Source organism: Rhodnius prolixus, unplaced genomic scaffold (genome assembly GCF_049639745.1).
Source record: "Rhodnius prolixus isolate KJV_2025 unplaced genomic scaffold, Rpr scaffold_8, whole genome shotgun sequence".
Taxonomy (NCBI): Eukaryota; Metazoa; Arthropoda; class Insecta; order Hemiptera; family Reduviidae; genus Rhodnius; species Rhodnius prolixus.
This window is the reverse complement of record NW_027411593.1, coordinates 21,964,894-21,991,459: the sequence shown is the minus strand read 5'-3', so window position 1 is coordinate 21,991,459 and position 26,566 is coordinate 21,964,894. Positions and strand designations below refer to the sequence as shown.

The window sequence follows — 26,566 nt, the reverse complement described above, 5'->3', positions numbered from 1 at the left end:
ATCTGAATTCTGTTTTATTTTTATTATTAACAAATCGGTGGAGTTCATTTGTTGTCTTGGACAGCTCAATATAATTTAGTATTTTGAGACGAGACCGATCTCGTCAGCTTTACAGATTGACTTATTGTCCCTAAAAGAAAGGTAATTGTCACTGTTTTGGGAACAATTTCATTTGTCTACTCCGAATCATTGATACCGTTTCCATGATGTAATCTTATACCATTGTCTTCCTGAAGCTGTCCACAGTTCTGAGTGGATTTCTAGTTATTGGAGCTTGTATTATTGGTAAGCAACATCCGCGGTTTTTATTCTTAAATTTTCGTTCTTCTCCACCCAGTGCAGCGTTTAAATTCTTCTAAAGGAATTTGAAAAAAGAGTGTTATACGAGAATCTGCTTGATTAAAACCCATTAACATAAATATAAACATAGCAAATATGAACATCTTTCGCAGAAACTAGACTTAATAATAACTTAAATATATTATTAAAACTTCTACAAAGATTATCAGGAATAATTAACAGGAATCCACAAAGCAATCTCTAGCACAGCTGTCAGAAGGTTCTTCCTCATTATAAGTTTTTTGATATAATAATAAAAGGTGAGTAATATCAACATAATTAGTTATAAAAATTTAAGTAATTTTACTGCATTAACGTTTCCTTCACATTTTTAGAATTTATTAGATGTCACAGATTATGAATGAACTGGCCAGCATAAGGGTCTGTGACATCTAATAAATTCTAAAAAATTAAAAAAAAAGTTAATGTAGTAAAATTACTTAAATAATATCAATGAAGTATGAATGAAATGTTGGTTACCTGCTGATTTGTGTGCATTTTGGCGTTTAATCAACCCTTATACTTAACATTTTAAACTGTAAGTTTTTGTTAAGGAGATTTTTGTACCTTTGGATAGATTTTTCTTTTTGTCTATTATTTGGGTGGGGCAAACTCCCCTCCTTATGAGGCATAGCGTCGAGACTTTTAAAGTACAAGTCTGAACAAAATTTCGATTCGAATGACACTTCATTCATGAAAATCGGTTCACGTTTCGATAATTTGAAACGAGTGCTATACTTCCTCTTAACAAGTGTAAGAGCAGAATGTCGTTTTAATGTTACGTAGGGGAGCCCTAACCCTATCATCCTACCAAATTTTATCAAAATCGGGCCAAGATTTACAGAGAAATTAGAAATAATAATTTTGGAGGGGGCCTTACATAAAGGGGGCTAACTCTTCTCCCATTTGATGTACAGCGTCGGGACCCCCAAAAGGCACATCTACATAAAAATCCGAATCGAATGACACCTCATTCATGAAAATCGGTTCACGCGTTTAGGCGCTACGCAGTTTACAAAAAAGGTAACAAGAAGAAGAAGAAGAAGAAGAAGAACCATTTTTGAAAATGCCGTTTTTGCTCATTTTCAGCAACTTTTTTCTCGAAATCTATTATATCTATGTTGTTGCAAAAAAATTACAGCTGTAAAGGAGGATTTGCCCTACATTTTAAAGAAAATTTGGGAATTTTATCTTTTATAGAAAAAGAGAAAAAAATTGTCAAAGTTGGGAGTTTTTCAACGTTACGCTTTTTCCTGCAGTTTTTGACGATCAACCCTTATACAACTGTCCTATCGGACAGTTTTAATAAATATAAACATAGCAAATATGAACATCTTTCGCAGAAACTAGACTTAATAATAACTTAAATATATAATTAAAATTTCTACAAAGATTATCAGGAATTAAAACTGTCCGGTAGGACAGTTGTATAAGGGTTGACCATCAAAAACTGCACGAAAAAGCGTAACGTTGAAAAACACCCAACTTTGACAATTTTTTTCTCTTTTTCTATAAAAGATAAAATTCCCAAATTTTCTTTAAATCTTACTCCAAACCCTCCTTTATAACTGTAATTTTTTTGCAACCACCCAGATCTAATAGGTTTCGAGAAAAAAGTTGCCGAAAATGAGCAAAAACGGCTTTTTCAAAAAATGTTCTTGTTCTTGTTCTTGTTCTTGTTGTTGTTGTTGTTGTTGTTGTTGTTGTTGTTGTTGTTCTTGTTCTTGTTGTTACCTTTTTTGTAAACCACGTAGCGCCTAAACGCGTGAACCGATTTTCATGAATGAGGTGTCATTCGATTCAGTATTTTATGTAGATGTGCCTTTTGGGGGTCCCGACGCTGTACATCGAATGGGTGAGGAGTTAGCCCTCTTTATGTAAGGCCCCCTCCAAAATTATTATTACTAATTACTCTGTAAATCTTGGCCCGATTTTGATAAAATTTGGTAGGATGATAGGGTTAGGGCTCCCCTACGTAACATTAATGCGGCGATCAGCTCTTACACTTGTTAAGGGGAAGTATAGCAATCGTTTCAAATTATCGACACGTGAACCGATTTTTATGAATGAAGTGTCATTCGAATCGAAATTTTATACAGATTTGCACTTTAAAAGTCTCGGCACCGTGCCTCATAAGGAGGGGAGTTTGCCCCACCCAAATAAGGCCCTTTCTAAAACTATTATTACCAATATTTCTATAACGCTTAGTCCGATTTTGATAAAATTCAGCTCGAATAAGTGGTTATAGCTCCTCTACGTTGCTGATTCTCTTGCTCCTACTAAGAGGAAGTACTGCAATCGTTTAAATTATCAATGAGTGAACCGATTTAAATCAATGAATTGTTCGGTTAAAAAATCTTTGCCTCTTTGCCTTTTAGGGAGAAGTACTGCAATCCTAGTTTATTTTTCTTACTCCTCTTAAAAGGAAGTACTGAAATCGCAGTTTAATTTTGCTATTTACGTACAAATTCCTTCCTATGTTATTCAAAACGCTTTCTCAAAAAAATTGTTATTGAGGATGGTTTGGGAGCCGCAACTACAATCATTCTTTAAAAAGATCTCTCCAGTGGTAGTTAACACCTTATCAGGTTATAATGATAGAATTGCTTATTCCAAATTTTAAAAAAATCTGTAAAGAAGATATGTAACTTTGTTAAATAGACAAAAAGGAAAATCATCCAAAAGGTACAAAAATCTCCTTAACAAAAACTTACAGTTTAAAATGTTAAGTATAAGGGTTGATTAAACGCCAAAAGGTACACAAATCAGCCAGTACCCAACATTTCATTAATACTTCATTAATATTTAAGTAATTCTACTGCATTAATTTTCATTAATAAGTTATTTTTTAGAATTTATTAGATATCACAGACCCTTATGCTGGCCACTTCATTTATATTATTTTTTTGTTATAATTATGATAAATCACATATACGTACATGCATGTTAAAGTAAAGATAAAGTTAGAGTAGGCTACTGTCTTGAATTCGTCTTACCGAAATATTCGTGAGCACAATTAACACACAGTTAATAACAAGTAGATTATTAAACAATAATTATTCATTTCTCTATTGTAATTTAATTTAGTCCCCCTAATTTTACTTATAGTAAAATACTGGAATAATTAGCTGTCCTAAATATATGCATATCTTATTTACTTTATATTACATATATACAACATTGTGGGAAGAACACCTAGATGGAGAATGTAATTGAAGAAAACTATATTATTTGCGATAAAGCCAGATAATTATTACCTATTATTATAAAAGTTTGACTACTTCATACAATAACAATTACTTTAATCGAAGAATGAACTTAAACCGACGATTTTTATTTAAGAAATAAAAATAAATAAATAAAATAAACAAAATCATTGATGTAAGTTGGTGTAAGCATTTTTTTAAACAAGGTTTTGAATTTTTTAGCCTCATATTTTTATTTTATTTTTTATAACGTTTTTCTTTTTAACCTGTAATTAATAGTTTGATTATTATAAATAACTAGATATTACAGTCAATCTACAGTGCTACTTGAACATATATTTTGTAGACGAAAATGGCCAGCATAAGGGTCTGTGACATCTAATAAATTCTAAAAAATAACTTATTAATGAAAATTAATGCAGTAGAATTACTTAAATATTAATGAAGTATTAATGAAATGTTGGGTACTGGCTGATTTGTGTACCTTTTGGCGTTTAATCAACCCTTATACTTAACATTTTAAACTGTAAGTTTTTGTTAAGGATAATTAACAGGAATCCACATAGCAATCTCTAGCACAGCTGTCAGAAGGTTCTTCCTTGGCATCCTTAATTAGAGCAATTGCAGTAATTACAGGAAAACTAGAAGTTATTATTAAAAGAGGTCCTGGTTAGAAGATTGATATTATGGTAAACTAAGATTACGAAAAATCACCCATTTGCATAACAATCTGTTAACAATAGTGACTATTTGATGTTTATGTTTAAAGCATACGAATACAAACGATACGCTTTAACTGAAGCATAAAAGTTTTAAAAGGGAATCAAAATTTCTGCAGAGTAGAAATATTTGAAATGATAGAATCAAAAATAAAGTAGTATAACCATTGAAAAATCTATATTCCTTGTAATGTTAACATAAATTTTTATACTTACATTTCGGGGTACCAAGTTTTCTCTGAAAGGTGTTGGAGAACAAACCGAAAATGTTACAAAAACAATACTATATTTCATAAAATAGATATCTGATTGTGATATTGAACTCTGGTGGAATACAGAGCGACCTAAGCTTACTGATTGCTGTAATACAAAGCTCATTACTTAAATAGAGACTGCGAGAGAAATAATATTAGGCGAATTTAAGTTAAAACATGTTTCAGTTACAGCTCTTTTCGAGATTCAAAAAATAATTATAATTTTTTTTTTTTTTTTAATTACATAAATTAAATGTACATTCTGACTGGTCCAATGTCCGCAGTCAATTCAACATATAATTCCCTCGAAAAAATGATGCAAATAACTGAGCTGTAAGTGAACCCTGACGTGTTGCAATTTCCAGTTTTATTTATTAGAATATTAAATTTATTATATTTTAAAAATTAAATTTAAATTCCCTTGGTACAATTTGCAAAGTATTGGGAAGGTTTCAAATGGAAATTGATAAACTAAATAAACATACTGGTTTTCCTTGTTCATTATATTCGTAGAGGATGCACGATCAATAATAATTTCATTAATTATTCTACATCTAATTCTGGAAGCATGCTCTAATGCCCAGCTGTATAGAATTTGAAACATGTTATTTTATGTAGATGGGCTTTTGTCAGGGATTTATTCGTTAAAAAAAAGGGCACATATTATTTTATATACTTTTTCCGGCAGGCTTAGGCATGGTTATAAAACTCAAAAGCGTAGAATAAAGAAGCTTCATCCAATTAATTTAACCACTAGGTTATGTTATTTTTTTCACTTGTATAAAACGTAAAAGTAGCGTCTTTTAATTTGGGAATAATAAAAAGAGTAATCGATCATATTGTTATTTTAATAAAAGCTTAATTGTGTTCCGTATTTGTATTAAATAATAAAGGTTTTATTTTGGAAGGTTGAATATTTTTTAAAATATGGTGCCGAAACCCAGAAATGCGATTTTTAATTATCTTTTTACCAACCCGTACTAAAGACTGCTAAAAAAATTGTTGAATAATTTAATGATTCTGTAAGAAAGGAAACAATATCTAGTAATAATAATAGTGCATTTGTTAAGATAAAGTATGCATTATACAGAAAGATAAACATAAAGCAGCAGCACTTATCAGCATGAATAGAATCCCGTCTGCCGAGTTGCTAATCTATGTATAATTACAAAAAACTTTTTACTTTCATAATTAATAAATTATTTACAAGTGCGGAAAGTAGTACTTTTCCTCACGCGAGGCAGAGTTTGCACGCACGAGCGAGCGAAGCGAGGCGAGTGCAAGTGTAAAATTGCCGAGTGTGAGGAAAATACTTTACACTCGAGTTAAATATTATATTTTTTCTGCAACCATTAGGGTTATTAACTAAAAAAAAAAAAAAAAACTAAACAGGAATCACTAGAATCCATTTTAAATTTCTATAAGGTAACACTATAACCTTTTTAACTGTTATAATTAAAAATTTCTAATTATTTATTAAAATATTATTTTTATTTCTATATTCCTTTCAATTTTTATTTTATTTTTTTAATATTCGTTTTTTCTTTATTTAGATAAAATAAATTTAAATAAGCTTATTAACGTTTTACAGAAAATATTTAATAACAAAACTTCTTATATCAAGGAAGCACAATAAAGTTTTTCCACTCACTAGTGAGGAAAGTGACACTAATGGGAATTTTTCCCCACTAGTGAGGGAAGTTGGGCATTACATAGCTGATTTTAATTGAGTAATGAGCAACCATTCCTACATGGTTGCAGAAAAAGATTTTTAAAATGACTAGAAAAATTTAAACGAAGGTTTGACACGAAATTCTAATGCGATTTTGGTTTACTGTCTTATTTTTCAATAATTTCCAACAGTTCTTTTACATTTGAGTTAGTTTCCCGTCAAGTAAGAAAATTTTGATAACTTTTCTGTTAAATAGCAGATCAAATTAAGTACAATAGATGTATTTATTTTTCCAAGTTATCACCTATTAGATGGAGACCTTAGTTTTATTACTAAACTAGAATGGTGATTAATGTCTAGAGAAAGTGGCAAGTATCTGGCCAACCAACTGAAAAGGGTTGACATGAAACTGCTAACTGCAAACAGGTATTTTGTCCCTAGATACTGAACCCTTTTATAACTAACTGATGCTGTTAGGAATACTCAGTAACTTTTATGATGATGTTAATAATAATACGTATAAATAGTAACTACTAATAAATATCTATTTATAAGAGCTCATATTGTGAAGAAGCTTTTCTCCAATTAAAATAATTCTTTACGAGTAACTAAAATGAATGAGTTTAGATAGATTAGAGCAGCGTTTCCCAACCTTTTTTGGTTCGCGTACCACTTGGTAGTACATAATGCTAAATTGTACCACTTCGTAAAAATGACTGTATTTCGTGAAATTTGTTATTCCGAGTGTGTTATTCTATTATTATTATCTTTATTTGTATAGAGATACAATGTATTTGTTCACTTTCATGTTCACTTTATAGGTAAACTTTGTAAAGTGTAAGATCTTAGTTTTAAAACATTTTTTAAATTAAATTTAATGTTGCTTGGATAGAGCTTACTCGTTCTCAATCAGTCTCTTTAAGCAGATTTTTATATAGTTATCATTTAAGTTCTGTATAATGACAATTCTGTTAAATTTTCTCTATCCTTTATTGATAATGATGTAGCTTTTCCTAAATTTTCTTTATAGAAGGGGTTTGGAATCCAATTATCATTTGTGTTTTCGGGTTTTGGAAATACTCCATGAAAGGTAATTTTAATCCTGTTAAATGTGCTATTATATTTTCTCGTATATCTTGAGACAGACCAACCTTATTGCTGTACATATTAATAACTTTATTGTATAATATAATATTTAATTAAAATAATTTGTATGAATTACAGGAAAAAACGTTTCTATGATAATTTTATTATTTAATTTTTTATGTCCGCCATTGTTGATTATTTTTCGCGTACCACCAACTAGCAAGTCGCGTACCTCCAGTGGTACAGTACCACAGGTTGGGAAACGCTGGATTAGAGCATTAACTATGATTCGTGAGATTTCGGATTGTAGGCAATGAATGCGACGTATGTTTGTCCAATTGGTAGCCCCGGATACTTTCAAGACGTACGTCCATATCTGGAACTAGCAGTGAAATCTACAGTAGTCTTTTGTTACGCAACGGTAAGTTACTTCAGTTTGTTTAAGTCTATTAAGATGGATTCCATGTCTGTCCAGATCGAATGATTAAGTATCGAAATTGAGTGATTGTTTTATGGGAAATATGGCTGGAATACATAGGAGGAGGGATTTCTTTTTCTTTTTGTTTAAAGTGAAAATCAGGAGCCTGGATTTGTTTTGGTTGACCTCTATACTCCACTTTCAGAGCCAGGTTTTTCTAGAATGTTAAGGTTAGAATGGAGATAGCGAATAACAATGAAGGATTCTTTGCTAAGGGAGAGAATGGCCATATCATCGAAAGTGGAAGTATAGGTTTTAGGTTATATTGAGAGATCGGCCGTGTTTACTGAATATAAAAGAGGGACAAGTAGGGAAAGTATGCTTGGTTGCGGAATACCAGCGAGGATAAGAAATTTAGGGGAAAAAAGGAAAATGCTTAAGACGACCAGGAAATAGCGATCAGTAAAATATGATCTAAGAATAAGGCAGTAAGTAGAGGGAAGAATGCCCTTGAATTTTCACAATACATTCTGATCCAATTCTATATAAATGCTTATTTAAATAATATACACATCACTAATCATTGTTAAATAAATTCTATTTAAAGTCATGATTACAGAGGCAGTGATGTATGAAGAAAAGTTGGTAGAACTGAGCCGGAATACACAAATTGAAGCCATACAACTCTCTCTCACCCAGACAAAATGTGAGATATTATTTTGTCATCCTGGCTGTTATACAGTGCACATGTCGTCTTCATTCAAAATATAAGATAGTAAAGTTTAATGGGAAACTTTCGCCAAGTTAACTTACAGCGAGATGAAAAGGCAGAAGAACGTACGATTCACATAATTCATGCTTTGCACTCGAATTGCCTATCTTGCCATAATATTTAGCTTGCCAATTTTCATTCTCCCCAGTACAGTTACACTTCTCAAATGTTATTTGTAGAACATCTTTAATGTTCTTTTGCTAACAAATAGGGGACAATGATGTTTTCTAGTTTATGTGGCCATTATTGTTGCGTTATTTTCAGTCCTAACAATATTCAAAACCCAATTGCAGTTCTACATTTTAGTACTTCTACTTCAGCTACTTTATATTAAATTTTCACCCACTTAAATATAAAGTAAATTTAATTTTATTAATGGATCCAAAAAAATATAATTCTAGAAGAGCCTTTTATATTAGAGGAAGTGGTGTTAATGTGGAACCCTGCTGGTATTATGGAACCCTATAATATTTTGGGCAGCAAGTGATCTATCGATTCTCGAAAACTTTAAGAAGGCAAGTTCAAACCGTTATTTCTGTTTTGTTATCAAAATAGTGGTATTTATCCGCACTATATATTGGTTCAAAGGGATGTATTGCAGCGATTTTCATTTGTGAATCAGTTCTTATGTCTCCCAATTTTTGTTTTGTGACAAATCAAATCCAAGATAACGATGCTTGCAATATGGAACACCATGGGTGCTATGGGGTAATATGGAAAACCCTGTTCCACACTTGCAGTGGAAAAAATTCATGTGGTTACATGTTGCAACAATCACAGGCAAATCATTTATATTTCTGGGGAAAAAAAGGAGAAGAATCTAAAATGGGACTAAAAAAGCTGCAGAAATATTCATTGTACCTAAACCCACTCTACGGCGACTTGCAATGAAAATACTAAGGTGTTCCATATTACCCGCACCTCAAGTCAGAGGCACCACTTTCACTTTTTCCTTAAAATTGAAGGTTGCTCATCTGGTGCTTGGAGGAGAGTAAATTTGAAGACAATAGTGCAAGACTAATATATAAAGCTAATAATTACCAGAGAAAGCAATACAATTTTTTGGAAGAAGAAAGAATAAATATTTATTATAATAAATATATACATAGAATAAATATAGAAGTATAAATGTATAATACATTTCAACCTTCTTAACTAAGTGCAGTAAGAGAAAAGTTAGGTGAGTAGGATAGGAATGCAGGAAAAAAAGGAGAGGAAAAACCTGCAGCTAGTTTGAGAGAGTTAGAGTAGGATATGTTTCAGTCTTCTGTGTCTGTATGTTGTAGAAGGATCTGTAGGAAGCTATGTCGCGGCATAGTGGATTAAGATGACAGTCTAGGATGGAAAGGAGTTTGAGCAGACGATTTTGGATCGTACAGTCTCGTGGAGTGCGTCGTGGAGTCTGAGAAATTCGTTTTGGGTTATATGAAGTTTCTTGATGTTGCTACTACAAGTCCAGGCTCCAGGCGGAGCAGGCGTAGAGCAACATCGGCCTAATGACTACTTTGTAGAGGAGTAGTTTGTTAGTCACAGTCATTTTGGAGTCACGTGAGAGTAGAGGAAATAATAGTCTTGTAGTCCAGTTTGCCTGCGTGTCCTGAACGTGCGTAGTGAAAGTCATTTTGTTGTCTTAAGTTAGCCCTAAGTACTTAACGTGGGTAGACCACGGAATGAGAGTGTTATTATGTCTGATTTATCGGTTAAAAGAGGGTCTGCTTTTGGTGAAGAGTATAGCGTTAGTCTTATCGTGGTTAATTTTAATTTTCCACTTAGTGCAGAATTTTGTTAGTCTGTCTATTGCAAGAGTAAGTCTGTTGGTGATGGTGTCCATTCTCCAAGATGGCGTGTAAAAGGCCACGTCATCAGCGTACAAGGCAAGGTTGACATGAGGAGGTTTGGGTAGAGGATTTATGTACATCGTAGATGATAAATAGGATAGGACCTAGGATGGAACCTTGGGAAACGCACAATTTATTGGAATGCCTAGCATTGGTAAGTCAAAAACAAAGAAGGCTTCCATATTACCACCACTTCCTCTAATCACATCAACAAAATGGAGAAATACATACGAGTATATTAATTTTGAAATGCTATATCCCGATAGCAATTATTTGTAGCAAGAAATTGCAATTTTATCTGTCCAATTTTAGCACTCCAAAATACATTATACGTGTTGGCTTAAACTTACAAATACACTAACAGCATTGTCACACTTCGCTATAAAAAAAAATTAGCTTGATTTTTCTTGAATACCCGCTTCGCTACTAACAACATCTAAATCACGCTCATAATACTAAATCCAATATAATCTACAAGCTTGAAAACAATTTGTACGAAATTTCCATTTTAATAAATAATCATTGTCGTCATTAAATAATCAGCAAATTGGCGTCTACGTATTTCGAGAGTAATGCAACATTGTCAGATAATTTGTCAACATGCTTATTGTGATTAAAAGCAGGAAAATGGTAACTGCAATAAAATAAAAAAGAAGATCCGACAGAGGTTTTTGTACATTTAATTGTAACTTTAATTAATAGAAGATTTTGCTGGAATTTATTTGAAACGAGCTCTTCATTATTTCATTTAGTTAGAAGTAAAAATACGTTTTTTTATTACAAAATAATTGAATCTTAAAATACAAGCACGTTTATTATAATTGTAATTATTGTGAAAGCATGATTCTAAGAAACATTTTCAAAGAATTTATACTACTTTTTCCAACTTTAAGTGGGCACCTAGAACTAATTTTGTTTAAAAGAGGAAAATGTACAAGCGCCACCCACTACGAGTCATCACTTATGTTTGAACCACACTTACGAAAGCCATCTTAACATGGAACCCAAACACAACACCTAAAAAACAACTCTAAAAAACTCCTGCAAGGACCTAAATCTGCCATGACTGCATGACTTTAGATAACTCACACTACAAAAAACTCTACTCATATCCATTATGGTCATGCAGAGCCGAATAATGGTGAGACTTCACCAAACTTTCTAATATAACCCCAAACAATCCTTCCAGTCCAAAGTCTTTAGGTCGAATAGTAAATGCACTCTAATAAGTTTGATACCAAAACCTTCATCAAAATCTACATAAATCTTCCATTTGTTACTCCAATACAATCCGATCCTGATTTCCTAAATTTCTAACACCATCGCACGATCTCTTGACACACCCTGGACTTTTAGAACGTCGCTAGCTACTCAATCTTCTCATTTTCCATCCTCTCATCCCACCGTAGGAAATTTCAGGACTAGCTAGTTTCTCCTACAAGTTGTAACACTAAGGCTAACTAAGTGAAACAATTAGAAAAAAATATTTTAAAAAAAAGAAGGTTATCCTAAAAAGTTCAGCCCTATAGTTATTAATTTTTTTTGGTTAATGAATTAAAAGGAATTTCAAAAGTAAATAAGTTGATTCCATTTATTTCAGGTAAAAAATCTACAAAACTTTTTATTTTCAGCCACATTGTACAATTTTTATTATCATAATGCAAGAGTCAAAAACTTTTTTTATTAAGACAGTTTTACTGTTCATTATTTTTGGTGACTGATTCATAGTTTCAAGAGTATGAAAAAATAACTGACAGTTTCAGTCATGATATATTTTTATTATGCCGAGCTTCCAACCAAGGGACTAGATCATCTTCAGGTCTGTGGAACATATTTACAGTGTTTTAACAATAATTATATTAAAACGTAATGTAACGTAATTTACAAAATTTTTTACCTAATTGACAATGATTTTTGGGAAATATCGAGATGCGGTCATCAATAAAAACAACTTTTTTGCTTTATACCAGCGTTTCGGTAATTTTTACTACCTTCTTCAGGGTCTGTACAAAAGGAATATTACACTAATATAGATATAACTTGAAGACCATAAAAAATAAGTAAATAAAAATTATTTCTAAAACATAAAATTAAATAAATAGATAAATATAATAAATATAATATAAATATAATTTGGAAAGACACATTATTAAAAAGTCTTCTGATTGAGTTCCGCCTAAAATTTTTTAAAAAGCGCAGTCTAAATTTTGATGAATTTATTGAATATTTGGATGGGAAGGATTGGCTAAGTCTGATCAAATTTTGCAAAGAAGCTTGCCAATATAGATTCCTCCTAATATCGGAGTTTAATTAATTTCTAAATTTGCAATAATTATTATTATATTTAAAATTTTTAATGTTGATTAAAATAAAACTCATGGTTTTAGATATTTGTTTTCATTTAATTTATTTACGGGTGCCCTTCTATAAGTTTTTTATTAATGTTTATTTCTCACCTCTTTATTATTATTGTTCCTTACATTATTGCATGCGGAGTTCATGCTTCATTGTAACTCTTTCTTCTGTGTTTTTTGTAGTTTTTTCTCCTTGGCAAGAAGTACGATTTATTTATTTATTTATATAAAGTGTTTTTTGAAGCCTGAGCTGCTAATTATAATTTTTTTTTTTGTGTTTGACGACTCTTCAGACGGTCTAAGGACCATGAATATGTCTGTCTAAGCTTTTGTATTTGTATTTGTAATTATCTAAAACCTTTTAATAAAGACTTATTATTTTTTTTTTATGATTTAAGTTAAGGCGCGTCAACATCTAAGGTTATTGGCGCCCGGAGCTTTTTTCAGTGCACTGCCGGCCTCCGGACAGTGTTCTCTCGTTACAGACAACACTGTCTATCACCGGACAGTGAGCTGTAAGAAGCTCCTAGGAAGAGAAAATCTAAGGGTCAGCTGCTGGATTCGAACCCGGGACCTCCGCGTGGGAGTCCAGTATGCTAACCTCATAGCTAATCCCTTCCCTAAAGACTTATTATTATTATTATTATATTTATCTATTTATTTAATTTTATGTTTTAGAAATATTTTTATTTCTTTTGGTTTTCAATTTTATCTATATTAGTGTAATATTCCTTTTGTACAGACCCTGAAGAAGGTAGTAAAAATTACCGAAACGTTGGTATAAAGCAAAAAAGTAGTTTTTATTGATGACCGCACCTCGATATTCCCCAAAAATCATCCATCAACAACGGTCGGAAAAAACCAAAACCACTAATTGACAATGTAATATTTTACATCATTAAAGGGTTGGTGTGTCTTCTGTCTAGTCTGTTCATGGACTGAAAAGCTCGGCATAATAAAAATATATCATGACTGAAACTGGCTATTACTTTTTCATCCTACTGAAGAGAGTTTTACAACATTTAATTTGTTGATGATATTGGCGACAGTAGTGGTGGTGGAGGCCTTGGTCCTTTTAAGGACTGTTGAGCCTTAGAGAGAGATTGGCGACAGTAGTGGTGGTGGAGGCCTTGGTCCTTTTAAGGACTGTTGAGCCTTAGAGAGAGATTGGCGACAGTAGTGGTGGTGGAGGCCTTGGTCCTTTTAAGGACTGTTGAGCCTTAGAGAGAGATTGGCGACAGTAGTGGTGGTGGAGGCCTTGGTCCTTTTAAGGACTGTTGAGCCTTAGAGAGAGATTGGCGACAGTAGTGGTGGTGGAGGCCTTGGTCCTTTTAAGGACTGTTGAGCCTTAGAGAGAGATTGGCGACAGTAGTGGTGGTGGAGGCCTTGGTCCTTTTAAGGACTGTTGAGCCTTAGAGAGAGATTGGCGACAGTTTCATTTGCAACATTCTCCGATTACGTAAAGTGGTTTTTAAAGAAAAACGTAGGAACTCATTATCACTTTTTGGAGGGAACGTGAAAAGTTGAAAGCGTTCAAAATTTAAATTTTAAGCACCAACTATGCAGTATTTAAAGATTATCATGATAAATTAGAGCCACTACATAAAAAGATTATTCTCATATTTAATTCAAGTTCAAAAGAACTTAAAGCCTTTATTATGAATAATGTTAAACGATGATGCAGAATTCACAATTGAAAATTTAAAGAAAGGATATCCTTGAAAATACTCCAGGTTAAGCAACATGACGCCAAAGCTGATAAAGATGTGATCACAGGCTAATGAAAAGGCTTTCCCAAAATAAAAGATAATGATGGCGCCTCGCCTTCTCTTAACCACCTTAATGACGTAATACCATCACTAAAACAACAGAAAACAGGTGTCAGAATGGTAGGATTACCTTCAAAGCGACAGAAAAGACAATTTAGCGCACAAATTCTGAGAATAAAATAGCAACAACTAGGTCCACTAAGGTTCGTTCGAATCACATTTCTAGCTTAAGTCGAAAATGGGATTTACAAAATGAGAGATTTAATTTTGGGGATAAGGAGCTTTTGTTATTGTCTATCAGGGTGCCGCACACACACACACATTCACAAACATGTATGCCAGATAACTCTGCTATGGAACTCTATAACTCTTCCTTCAGAGCAATTAATAAATAAGGAATTTAAAAGATATAACCGACCGATTTTGAATAATAATGGCTTCCTGCAAATTACAGAAAAATTAACCGGGAAATAACAATATTTTTTTAACTCCTTCAGAACATTTATTTTACCATTCTCGTTACTCAGAAATGGAATTCAAAGGATTTAAATAAGGAAAACCAAACAAATTTGGTTATAATTTATAATATAACGAATATAAAATTGATTTCTTGTGAATAATTCTATTAAAATACGAATAATACGTAAACATTGATGAGCCTATCTAAAAAAATAGATTTACTTTAGTTTTACATTGATTTCACAAATATTTTATATCAAATTATAAATTGAAAATCAGCCAAATAAGTTGTAGAAATCAAAATAGAAAGGTTCACTCTGTAACAGTTCAAATGTGCCCCTCTAACCACTACTTGATTTTCATCAACTTAAATCTTATCTAAGTCAAACTTAACGTGTTGAAAAAATAAATTTTTTCCTTCTAAAGTAATTTTTTCTTTAATGATCTCTTTCACTAAATAAACGTATTTCAGTACATAAATATTTTTCCATATTTCGTACTGAAAAACAAATATTTATCCAGATAAAAAGACCAGGTTTTTAATAAATTAAAAAAGTTCTTTTGGTATTTGTGGAGGGAAGAGCTAGAAAAATACCACAAAAGTTATTAAAGTGCGCACTCGACATTCTTCTCCGAAGACATTGAAGATATATTTCATAAAACGATGACTCGCCAAGTGACATAGAGAAACATATCAGACAATGAGATTTTTCTTGTTATATAATGCGTGATTTATGTGGTAGCCATATCTTGATATTACAATCACAGTCACCATCTGCAATCATTGCTAGTAATGTCTCATATCACGACATTTTTCATATCTTAGCTTTTTTTTCTAGGCAATAGTATTAACAGAAAACTGCTTTCATCATGCTATTGATGTAGTTGTAAAAATAATAAAAGTTAATAAAATAAAGGGATTCGTATTTAATTAAAAACTAAATTACTAGTGTGATTGTGTGACACAATCACTTGGTGTGACACAATCACCTGACTTACTCTTTACGGGATTAACGTACTAATTTCTGTTTTTTTGTATTTAGGATTACTTTTTAGAAAAGGCTTTTTATTCGCAAATATAATTTAACCAGTTAAGCGTGGAATTTAGTTTTTTTTTAAAAAAACCCACAGTGTGCGGAATTAAAATCAGACAATGACGTAGTATACACCAAAAGTTTACAACAACGTCATAATAGTCACTGCAAGCACTTTTTGTGCAATCTCTCTGGGGCTTGAGATTACCAGAGCATTCTGTGCTCTTTCAAAAATCTTGCACCGCTTCACGTATGCATTGCACTGAGTTAACTAGAGACGCAAGAGCTTTTTTTTACAAGGAAGAAAAGAGCTTTGAATTGTGTGCAAAATGAAATCATGCTCATACTGAGGTCTGAACCTATAACTAAGGTAAAAACAGCCTTGCACAAGGGTTGAGAGCTTCTATTTGTATGCATAATTCCCAATCCCTAATGCGGAGACCAAACATGTACCAACCACTTATCATTTGGCTGACTCCCACCGCAGTTCTATTGGTAAGATAAAGGAAACATCCCACCAAATATTATTCTTATTGTATTTTATTAAAATTTCGAGTTTATATTTTTCGAGTTAATGGCAATTTTATATTTTTCACGAGTATACACGTCGAACGCACCGTAATAGAGATTTGGTTTGCTTAACTGGTTAATTAGATTCAAAACAATTATATCATAATCCGAAACAATTCGTATAACAATTTTGAAATGACGTATTACTGACACAATACCGAAATGATAACAATTAATTATAATGCGCGATTAGAAACGTAAATAATGGAAATAATCGCAATACTTCCCTTGCTTAAATTAAGTAAAATTTAGAAATAGAAACAAAGAACACTATTAAACTGTTTAAAATAATTTGGTAAAACGCATAGAATACGCTTCAGAAAGTAGAAAGAATATATAAGTTCCAATCAATCGCCATATTTGGATTAGATTTTTTTCAACTTAAATTTTCTAAAGCGCTGAAATTAAAACTGTCCGGTAGGACAGTTGTATAAGGGTTGATCGTCAAAAACTGCACGAAAAAGCGTAATGTTGAAAAACACCCAACTTTGACATTTTTTTCCTCTTTTTCTATAAAAGATAAAATTCCCAAATTTTCTTTAAAATGTAGGGCAAATCCTCCTTTACAACTATAATTTTTTTGCAACATAGATATAATAGATTTCGAGAAAAAAGTTGCTGAAAATGAGCAAAAACGGCATTTTCAAAAATGGTTCTTCTTCTTGTTGTTGTTGTTGTTGTTGTTGTTGTTACCTTTTTTGTAAACTGCGTAGCGCCTAAACGCGTTTCATGAATGAGGTGTCATTCGATTCGGAATTTTATGTAGATGTGCCTTTTGGGGGTCTCGACGCTGTACATCAAATGGGAGAGGAGTTAGCCCCCTTTATGTAAGGCCCCCTCTAAAATTGGCCCGATTTTGATAAAATTTGGTAGGATCATAGGGTTATGGCTTCCCTACGTAACATTAAAACGACATTCTGCTCTTACACTTGTTAAGAGGAAGTATAGCAATCGTTTCAAATTATCGAGGCGTGAACCGATTTTCATGAATGAAGTGTCATTCGAATCGAAATTTTGTTCAGACTTGTATTTTAAAAGTCTCGACGCTATTCCTCATAAGAAGGGGAGTTTGCCCCACCCAAATAATAGACAAAAAGAAAAATCTATCCAAAAGGTACAAAAATCTCCTTAACAAAAACTTACAGTTCAAAATGTTAAGTATAAGGGTTGATTAAACGCCAAAATGCACACAAATCAGCAAGTATCCATCATTTCATTCATACTTCATTGATATTATTTAAGTAATTTTACTACATTAACTTTTCCTTCACATTTTTTGAATTTATTAGATGTTTCACAGACCCTTATGCTGGCCATTTTAATCTACAAAATATATGTTCAAGTAGAACACCATTTAACTTAGATTGACTGTAATATCTAATGTTTTTTTCTACTTTAACATGCATGTATAGATACTACATTAACTTTTACATTATTTTTGTACCTTACATTAACAATGTAATTTTACTACATTAACTTTTTATTAAATTTTTTAGAATTTATTAGATGTCACAGACCCTTATGCTGGCCAGTTCATTTTTTTTTAGAATTTATTAGATGTCACAGACCCTTATGTCTTATTCATTTTATATTACATATGTGTATACAACACTGTGAGAAGAATACCTTGACTGAAAATTTAACTGAAGAAAACTATATTATTTGCGATAAAGCCAGATAATTATTACCTGTTGTTATAAACGTTTGACTACTTCATAAAATAACAATTACTTTAATCGAAGAATGAACTTAAACCGACGATTTTTATTTAAAAATAAAAATAAATAAATAAAATAAACAAAATCATTGATGTATGTTGGTGTAAGCATTTTTTAAAAAAGGTTTTGAATTTTTTAGCCTCATAATTTTTTTTTATTTTTTATAACGTTTTTCTTTTTAACCTGTAATTAACAGTTTGATTATTATAAATAACTAGATATTACAGTCAATCTACAGAGCTACTTGAACATATATTTTGTAGACGAAAATGGCCAGCATAAGGGTCTGTGACATCTAATAAATTCTAAAAAATATTAATGAAAATTAATGCAGTAAAATTACTTGAATATTAATGAAGAATTAATGAAATGTTAGGTACTTGCTGATTTGTGTGCATTTTGGCGTTTAATCAACCCTTATACTTAACATTTTAAACTGTAAGTTTTTGTTAAGGAGATTGTGAAGATTAATTGTTCACCTTTAATTTCAACACCAAATGCGTAGTAATTTTTCTTTTTAGTGTATCAGCATGCGAACAATAATATCATTTTAAATTTAATATTATGATTGAATATTCTAAATAAATTCAATCGCCTTTCCAGTATATTTCCATTTATTTCTTTTTATTTATTTTTTATTAATTCAAATTTATTCCAGTAAAATCTATTTCCATGTTTAAAAACCTTCTTTTATAGTATCTTTTTCCTTCTTATAAAATTCAATTTCCCTTTTCCTTTTCTTAAAGGCACTTTATAAATATAGAAGCTTCTAGGAGGTGTAAGGGACAATGTTTAGTTTGTTGCCTGAGGCGTGGAGACGGCGAAACGCCAGGAATAATGTATAGTGTGCCTGGAGTCGCGAAGTTTCAGGGTCAGCTTAGTTTTTAAAAAAGGAGCAGATTTAATTATTATTCACATTCGAAATTCTTCATGAACCCGGAAACTGAATGGTGCGCTACATTTTTTTAAAAAAAAGAAGCGTTTAGTTAACTAGTAACTGATATCAGACCATTTGGCCCCAGAATGTGCTACGTTAGATTAAGGAAAGCAAAATAATTTAAGATTAATGAAGTACTACTAGAATGATGGCGCCAACTGAAATTGCTGAGGTTGATGATAAGTTCATCTCATGCATTAGCTAAAATAATAGTAATATAATAATAATAATAAAGGTAAGGGAAGGGATTAGCTATGAGGTTAGCATACAGGACTCCCACGCGGAGGTCCCGGGTTCGAATCCAGCTGCTGATCCTTAGATTTTCTCTTCCTAGGAGCTTCTTACAGCTCACTGTCCGGTGATCTCACTGTCCGAAAAAGTGCCCAGCATTATATTAAACACAATTTATAATGCAGAAGAATTCAGTGTTCGATTAGGAACTACGAGAGCATTTTGCCGTAAAGAGAAAGTGCTCCATTAAACGATGTTAGGCAGCGAAGGTGATCTTGGGCGAGAGAGTCGGCTCTAGATTGCAAATCGCTTAACTGGAGGAAGAAGTATGAAGTTTTTCGATGGACTTATAAGTTTACAGCATTATAACTCCATGGAATATATTATAACTAATGGGTTGACTACTGACAGACAAACTTTCTGTATATTGTTACATAAAATTGCTTCTTAATATACAGTAAATGAAATTCATGAAGTTGTAAACTTACATACCTTTCATTTGCAAAATAAATATTCTTCGTACTCTCGCTTAATTACACAAACTCACAAAAATAAATAAATAAATAATTAAAATAAATGAAATTAGACATTAGAAATTAAAAGCATTATCGCAGAGATAAAAGCATTAACAGAGACTTACATTTAGCTGTTGATGGCATCATGAGACCAAGAAAACTAATAGATAAATGCGAATTGGGCTAGAATTTAAATGAACTGATACATGGAAACCTTTAGTTAGTATTTATTATTAACAATTTTAAGGTTGCTAGCATTGAGCAAACTTTTAAACATGAACTAATCTTTTGAATTTGATTCAATTAGCTGCTAATAGCTGGATACTTCAGTCTAGAGTCTAGACTTAGCAAATTATTTTAACCTTGTACAGACAAAACATTAGAGTCACAAAGTTATGAAAACAGGGAATGGTAGACCAGAAGCAACTTAGAATTAAAAGAAATGTTCGGGGAGCCAGTTGCCCATTATAAAGAGAGGAAGAATGGGATGGCTACGGCATGTGGAAGGAATGCCCAGTGAAAGGCTGCCAAAGAAAACGTTGTATGGTAGTCCAGGAGGTGCAAGGAGGCAAGGAGGTCCATGGTTGAGATGGCTGATGGTCGAGTAGGACCACCGCGATTAGGTATCAGAAGATGGCGCCTGAAGGCCCAGAGTGAATTAGTTCAATCTTATACTGATGACACATTGAGCCACGAAGTTAATAAATTAAAGATCTCTAAAGGTGCGAAAACCTGCTTACAGTTTAGAAGAGTTCCGTCAGGTAAAGCAGCCCCAAGACATCTGAGTCTTATCTCATGCTCTACTAATTCTGAAGGGATTAGTTCAATGGACTTAGACCCTTCCTTCTCTGTAATAACCAGATTACCCACAAAAACAAACACATTACTGATAATCAGCTTTTAATATAAAAAATATTAAGTGTCCGGTTTTTTTTGCCGCTGAGTGTATAAAAAAATTAAAATCCTTTATTTTTATAATAAAAAAGTAATAAAAAATACAATATATATAATAATAGGAAATTGCATGGCTTATAGCCAGTCTGCAGGAGTTAGCTTTTAGTAAAGTATAGAAAAAACAAATAAATAAAGAAAATCAAAATAAAGAAAAAACAAGAATCAGAAAAAGATGAGGGTTGAAGTACAATAGAGAGCCAAAGAAGAGCAGCAAACCAAACTCTAAAGCTTTTACAAAAGCACAAAATAAAACATTAAACTTCTTGAAAATAAAAATAAAAGATATTTAAATTTTAGTCTCTCCATTTAAAAATTTATATCTTAAATTCCAGGCACTCCTGGCTAAAGTAATCAGTGGAAGATAATCCGAGGTGGACAGCAAATTAACAATATAATAGCGAGAAAGACTAGAACTACCCATGATCTTGAGTCGGAGCTCACCTAGAGTAGGACATACATCTAGGAAGTGATAGAGATCCTCCTGTACCCCAGAGGAGCACAGAGAGCACATGCCATCTTCAACCAAGGGACACTAATCAGCCTGAGTAGCTCGGCTCGAATTTTAAAGAGCCAGCTAAGGTCTCTAAAATTTAGTTACGCGTTTGCAAGATCTACATTAGCTCTAATTTTAGGAAAAATCTCTTAAAAAATTAACAATATGTTGAATACCTTCCCGTTAATGAAAGATCTTCAAACAAAAAATTTTCTAAACACTCTCCATAATAATATAAAAGAAAAATGGACAGTACATTACATTGAAACAGTACTCTATTCACACTTGAGAAGGATTTTAATCGATAAATTACCAGCCGAAATTCCCTTTGTAAGGTTTTTAAGCATAAAGCGGCTTTGGTGGTAATTTCTACCACATTAGCACTGTCAGAAATCGTCTGAAAGCAGAGAGAGAGATCTTGATTTGAAGACGGTTATAGGTTTCAAAGTTGATACACGTACGAGTATATTTGTAGATAGAAACCTCCAAAAAAGATTCAAAATTTACCATTGGACTAATACTGAAGACTTTTTCTTCTCTATTACGATGCGTTCGACGTGCATACTCGTTGTGAAAAAAATTTAAATAAAATACAATAAGAATATTATTTGGTGGGGATGTTTCCTCTATCTTACCAATAATACTGTCAAGTATTTTATACGAAGGGGGATGGTGGGAGTCAGCTAAATGATAAGTGGTTGGTACATGTTTGGTCTCCGCATTAGAGATTCGGGAATTAGGCACACAAATAAAGGCTCTCAACCCTTGAGCAATGCCTTTTTTACCGCAGTTAGAGATACAGACCTCAGTACGAGCATGATTTCATTTTGCAAAGAATTCAAAGCTCTCTTTTCTTCCTTATAAAAGCTCTTGCATCCCTAGTTAACTAGAGCAATGCATAGGTGAAGCGGTGCAAGATTTTGAAAGAGCACAAAATGCTCTGGTAATCTCAAGCCCCAGAGATTGCAGGAAAAGTCGCTTGCAGTGACTATTATGACGTTGTAAACTTTTGGTAGTTTTGCCCTGCGTTCGACGTGTATACACGTCATTGTCTGATTTTAATTCCGCACTCTGTGGGGGGTTTTTTAAAACTAAATTCCAGGCTTAAATGGTTAAAGTAATTAATCATTAATGACTTTAATGTATCGTTTTACTATTTAATTTTTATTAAATGTATTTAATCCTTCAAATCAGTTCAAAAAAAAGAAAAAATGAAAAAAAACTAATGAATTCCTTGCCCAGTATTTCAATACTCTCTCTCTATATATATAAAGATCAATTTGCATATTTGTTCAATTATTAATTTGTGTTTAATTAGTAAAACAAATCTAAAAGCTTTTCGATTGTAAATCATTGTTTCTTGTTTTTCTAAAATCTGGTTAATCAAGTTGGGAAAATTCAAAGATTACATATTAAGTTTTATAACTATTGAAAAGCAATTTGCAATTAATTTCTTTTTTTAAATCTTAATTAGTTTAGGGCCATTAACCACAACAATGATAGTGATGATGACCATCTTTTTTACCGTTGGCTAATCGACGCTGCTTGGTCATTAGCGATCTCAGCATTTTTTTCCCCTCTTTTTCTTTGTAGGGCCAGCTGAGATGAGTGAGCTTCAACTAAGCACGCAAAATATGTAGAGAGTGTTTAGCATTTTGAATTTTAATTATAGAAAAATCTTCAGTGAAATTAATTTATCAGAGAAATGATGAACAGAATCAGGGTTCTAATAATAGTAAAAGAAAATTATTTAATTTTTGTCTCCTTTATATTTTCCAAAATGGAAGTTATATTCCATTTTCTGGGAGCAGTAGAAAGGAGGCCTGAACTGGGATATTTTCCAGTTACACTCACTTTATTCCTAGCCTATCGAAATGACCTTCAGAAAAATCTCTATTAGAAGCGTATAATGGCAGCACCCTTGCAGGCTCTTACTTAACGCTCTATCTTCCTCTAATTACATTTCATTGGCAAAAGACTGACGATTCAAACTGCTTAGACACAGAAGCATTAACTTCTTGCGACATATGGCCCCCAGTAACTTTCCATTATGGGATGGAAATTCCGTCTTCCCCAAATTACAGATGTTTTGAACTTGTGCCTTGGTGTTGTGGTAAGCATTGATACAGATCTAATTTCAAAGCATTCGGTGTAGGTGGTTAGTGTGTATACGTAATGTTTAAAGGCGTCCCTGATAATGGATTACATCAAATTAATCTTATATAAGGGACAGTGTCCAGAGAAAGGTAACTAATCTTGACGGCTTAAATCCAGCGAATCACGCGGGTATTTCTATTTACCTATTTAGTTATACCATGATGCGAAAGATCATGGTGCTCGGTTAAAATAAAAAAAAAAAAAAATAGAAAAAAATTCAAAATTGAAGTGACAAAATAATTTAGATCTACCACTCTTTATTAACCCTTTAAGTACCGAGAAGTGCAATCGTGTTCCTTCATTCATATACGAAAAAACCGGGAGCTCTATCGAGCTAATCCGAAATTTTTCTGAATGAACTGCAAAAATTTTTGTGCAGTAAAAGTAATTCCAAATACTAGTACAGTAGTATTGTTTTATATAGACCAAGTGTACTGCAAATTTTAGTAATTCATAGTAACCCAAAACAACTGCGTACTTGAGTTTGTTTATTTCGTAGTTTATTATTTGCACTAGTTTCTGAGTTTTTGCCAAGATGTTCAGAACATCTAGAAAGTGGTTTCAAGTTGGTGAAACTCACCGCACAGGTGCCATATATTATCGTTTGATGAGACTGAATCCGAATGCAATTCAAATGAAGTACCGACTTCAAAGAAATTGTTTGAAGCGATGATATTTCAATCCGTTGGAATTTTTCGCTTATATATTGGAAAAAATCTCCTGTATTCTAAGGGAACTATAAGCCATTTAATGATTTAAACAAAAAATATTTTTTGATGTTACTACATGGCAGACTCTAGGCAGAACACTCGAGCGGTAAGCATCCTGATGGCCACTTTGTAGTGAAAGAGTTTGTTGAGGAGAGTAATCTGCGAGTAGGGTGTTAGTAATGGCAAAAGTACAGGTTCACTGGAATTCACTTTGTCCTGCATACGAGTAGAGGAAAGCCCAAATTGTTGTCCAAAGTTAAGCCGAGGTACTTTACGACGCGGTTAGTCCAAAGGATCAAAGTATTGTCGTAACTAATTTGCTAGTTAAGCAAGGGTCTAATGTTTAGTAAAAAAAGAAAATATGGCGTTAGTTTTTTTATAATGGTTTATTTTCTTTATTACTCTCTAAAATTACACTTTTTAGATGAAAAATGAACTCTTAAAAAGAAATTCTCTTGAATAAAAAATATATTAAAATAAAAGTTAAAAATCTCTGAATAGTTAATGTTCACCAAGACAGAGTGAGGAGGGGCAAAAAATTACAATCGGTGAGATGAAGTTGTCAGAAGGGGCCAAAATCGATATTTAAATTACAACTTCTTGCGATTTTTCGTATTTTCAGATGTTTAGTTCACACACAAACCGAGAGGGAGAGAGATCGATATTATTATATCAATATTATCGTTAAAATTAGGGGCAGGTGTTGGTCTAATGGTCAAGAGCGTGGCTTTGTAATCAGGAGATCACCAGTTCGAATCCCGCGTATGGCTACTTTTTTATTTGTTAGAAAAAAATTGTTTAAAGTAACGTATGAGCTTCTGCCTCCGTCCACGACACCTAATTGGTAGTTGGACGTTAAGCCCCGCCTTGAAAAAATAGGCGATTACTCTACTCTTTCGCTCATCGATAAAAAATTATAATTAAAAAAAAAGGCTTTAAAAAATAAAGTAAGCCAACACACACGATTTGCACTTATCGCAGTTTATAAAATTTAATTTACTAGAAACTTACAATTTATAATAAACAGCGTTGAATTCAACATTTAACATGTTCTTTACGCTTTAGGAAAAGCCATTAAAAAAATAAATCAATAAAAACGCTAATACTTTTTTTTTGCAAATTTAGAACTTTGGAAACACAAATAGGTGATAACTCCTTACTTACATTACAATGGAACAGAATTTTAGAAAAAAAAAACCTATCCACTACACCCCAGAAGAGGCTTAAACCACTTTTTTCGTCGATTACCATCGACTACAAAATCGATTCATTAAAGAAGCATAACCGGATAGATTTTGTCTATAAACTTATTATCCGATTGGTCCGATTTTGGCTTCTAATTATCAGATCTCTAATTGGAACTTCTAAATTTCGAAACAATTATATGACTTAATCTTACCTAGTGTATTAAAAAAAAAAAAAAAAATTTGGAAACAGATTAATTTTAAAATTATGCACAATTTCCTTTAAATTAAATATAATTATTACAAAATTTTAAACTTCTTATTTACATAACACACTGAAGCTAAAAAGATAAGGAAAACAATGGAATCAATTTTTTCACGTACAAATACTCAAAATAAAAATAAAAAACTTCATTTTTACTAACTCAAAAGGTTTGAATTGAATCGCAAGAAATCAATGAAAAACTAAAGAAAAACTGCTGATTGATTTTGAGTACTCTACGCTCAAGTTTTAGATTAAAAAAAATAATCAACATATTTTCAAAAAGTGAATTTATTTAAATATATTATTAATTGGTCATCGTATTGTTCTGCATTCATTCGATGGCTATAACATGCTGATAGTATTAGATAGTAATAAAAAAGAAATAAAATAATAAAATAAGAACAAAAAAAATTATATTCTTAAATTTCAAGTTATTATACCATATAAAATTTAGTAATACTTTTCAAAAAAGCATATTGTTCAAAACAAATACGATACGATACTAAAACACAGAAATGAGGAAAAAAGTGTTCTTATAAATGGATCCACTCCAAAAATGATTAATTAATAAATTAATAATTATTATTAAATAAAAATCACAGTGATTATGCATAAAATAATAGTAATAAGAGCGAAGATTTTTCGAAGAACGAACTATTTATTGTATTTACATAAATAACATAAGGTGTTCTTATAAATGCATTCACTTCAAATATGATTAATTTCTAAAATTAATAATTATTATAAAATAAAGAAAAATCGCAGAAATTATTCTTAAAATTAATAAAAATAATTACTTAAGATTTTCTAAGAACCAAGTACTGGGATTTATTCAGTTTTATATTCCAGGGAATAGCAACAAGTTGTGAACGTCTACGAAACGCTTGGTATTAATAAAAATTCATATTTCTG

The 26,566-nt window shown here is 32.0% G+C and overlaps 1 long non-coding RNA gene across 1 annotated transcript in view; it reads right to left on the bottom strand.

Moving 5' to 3' along the window:
• LOC141451027 (uncharacterized) overlaps nucleotides 1-26,566 on the bottom strand; it is a 33,857-nt gene that overhangs the window by 5,571 nt on the left and 1,720 nt on the right. The window lies entirely within an intron of this gene.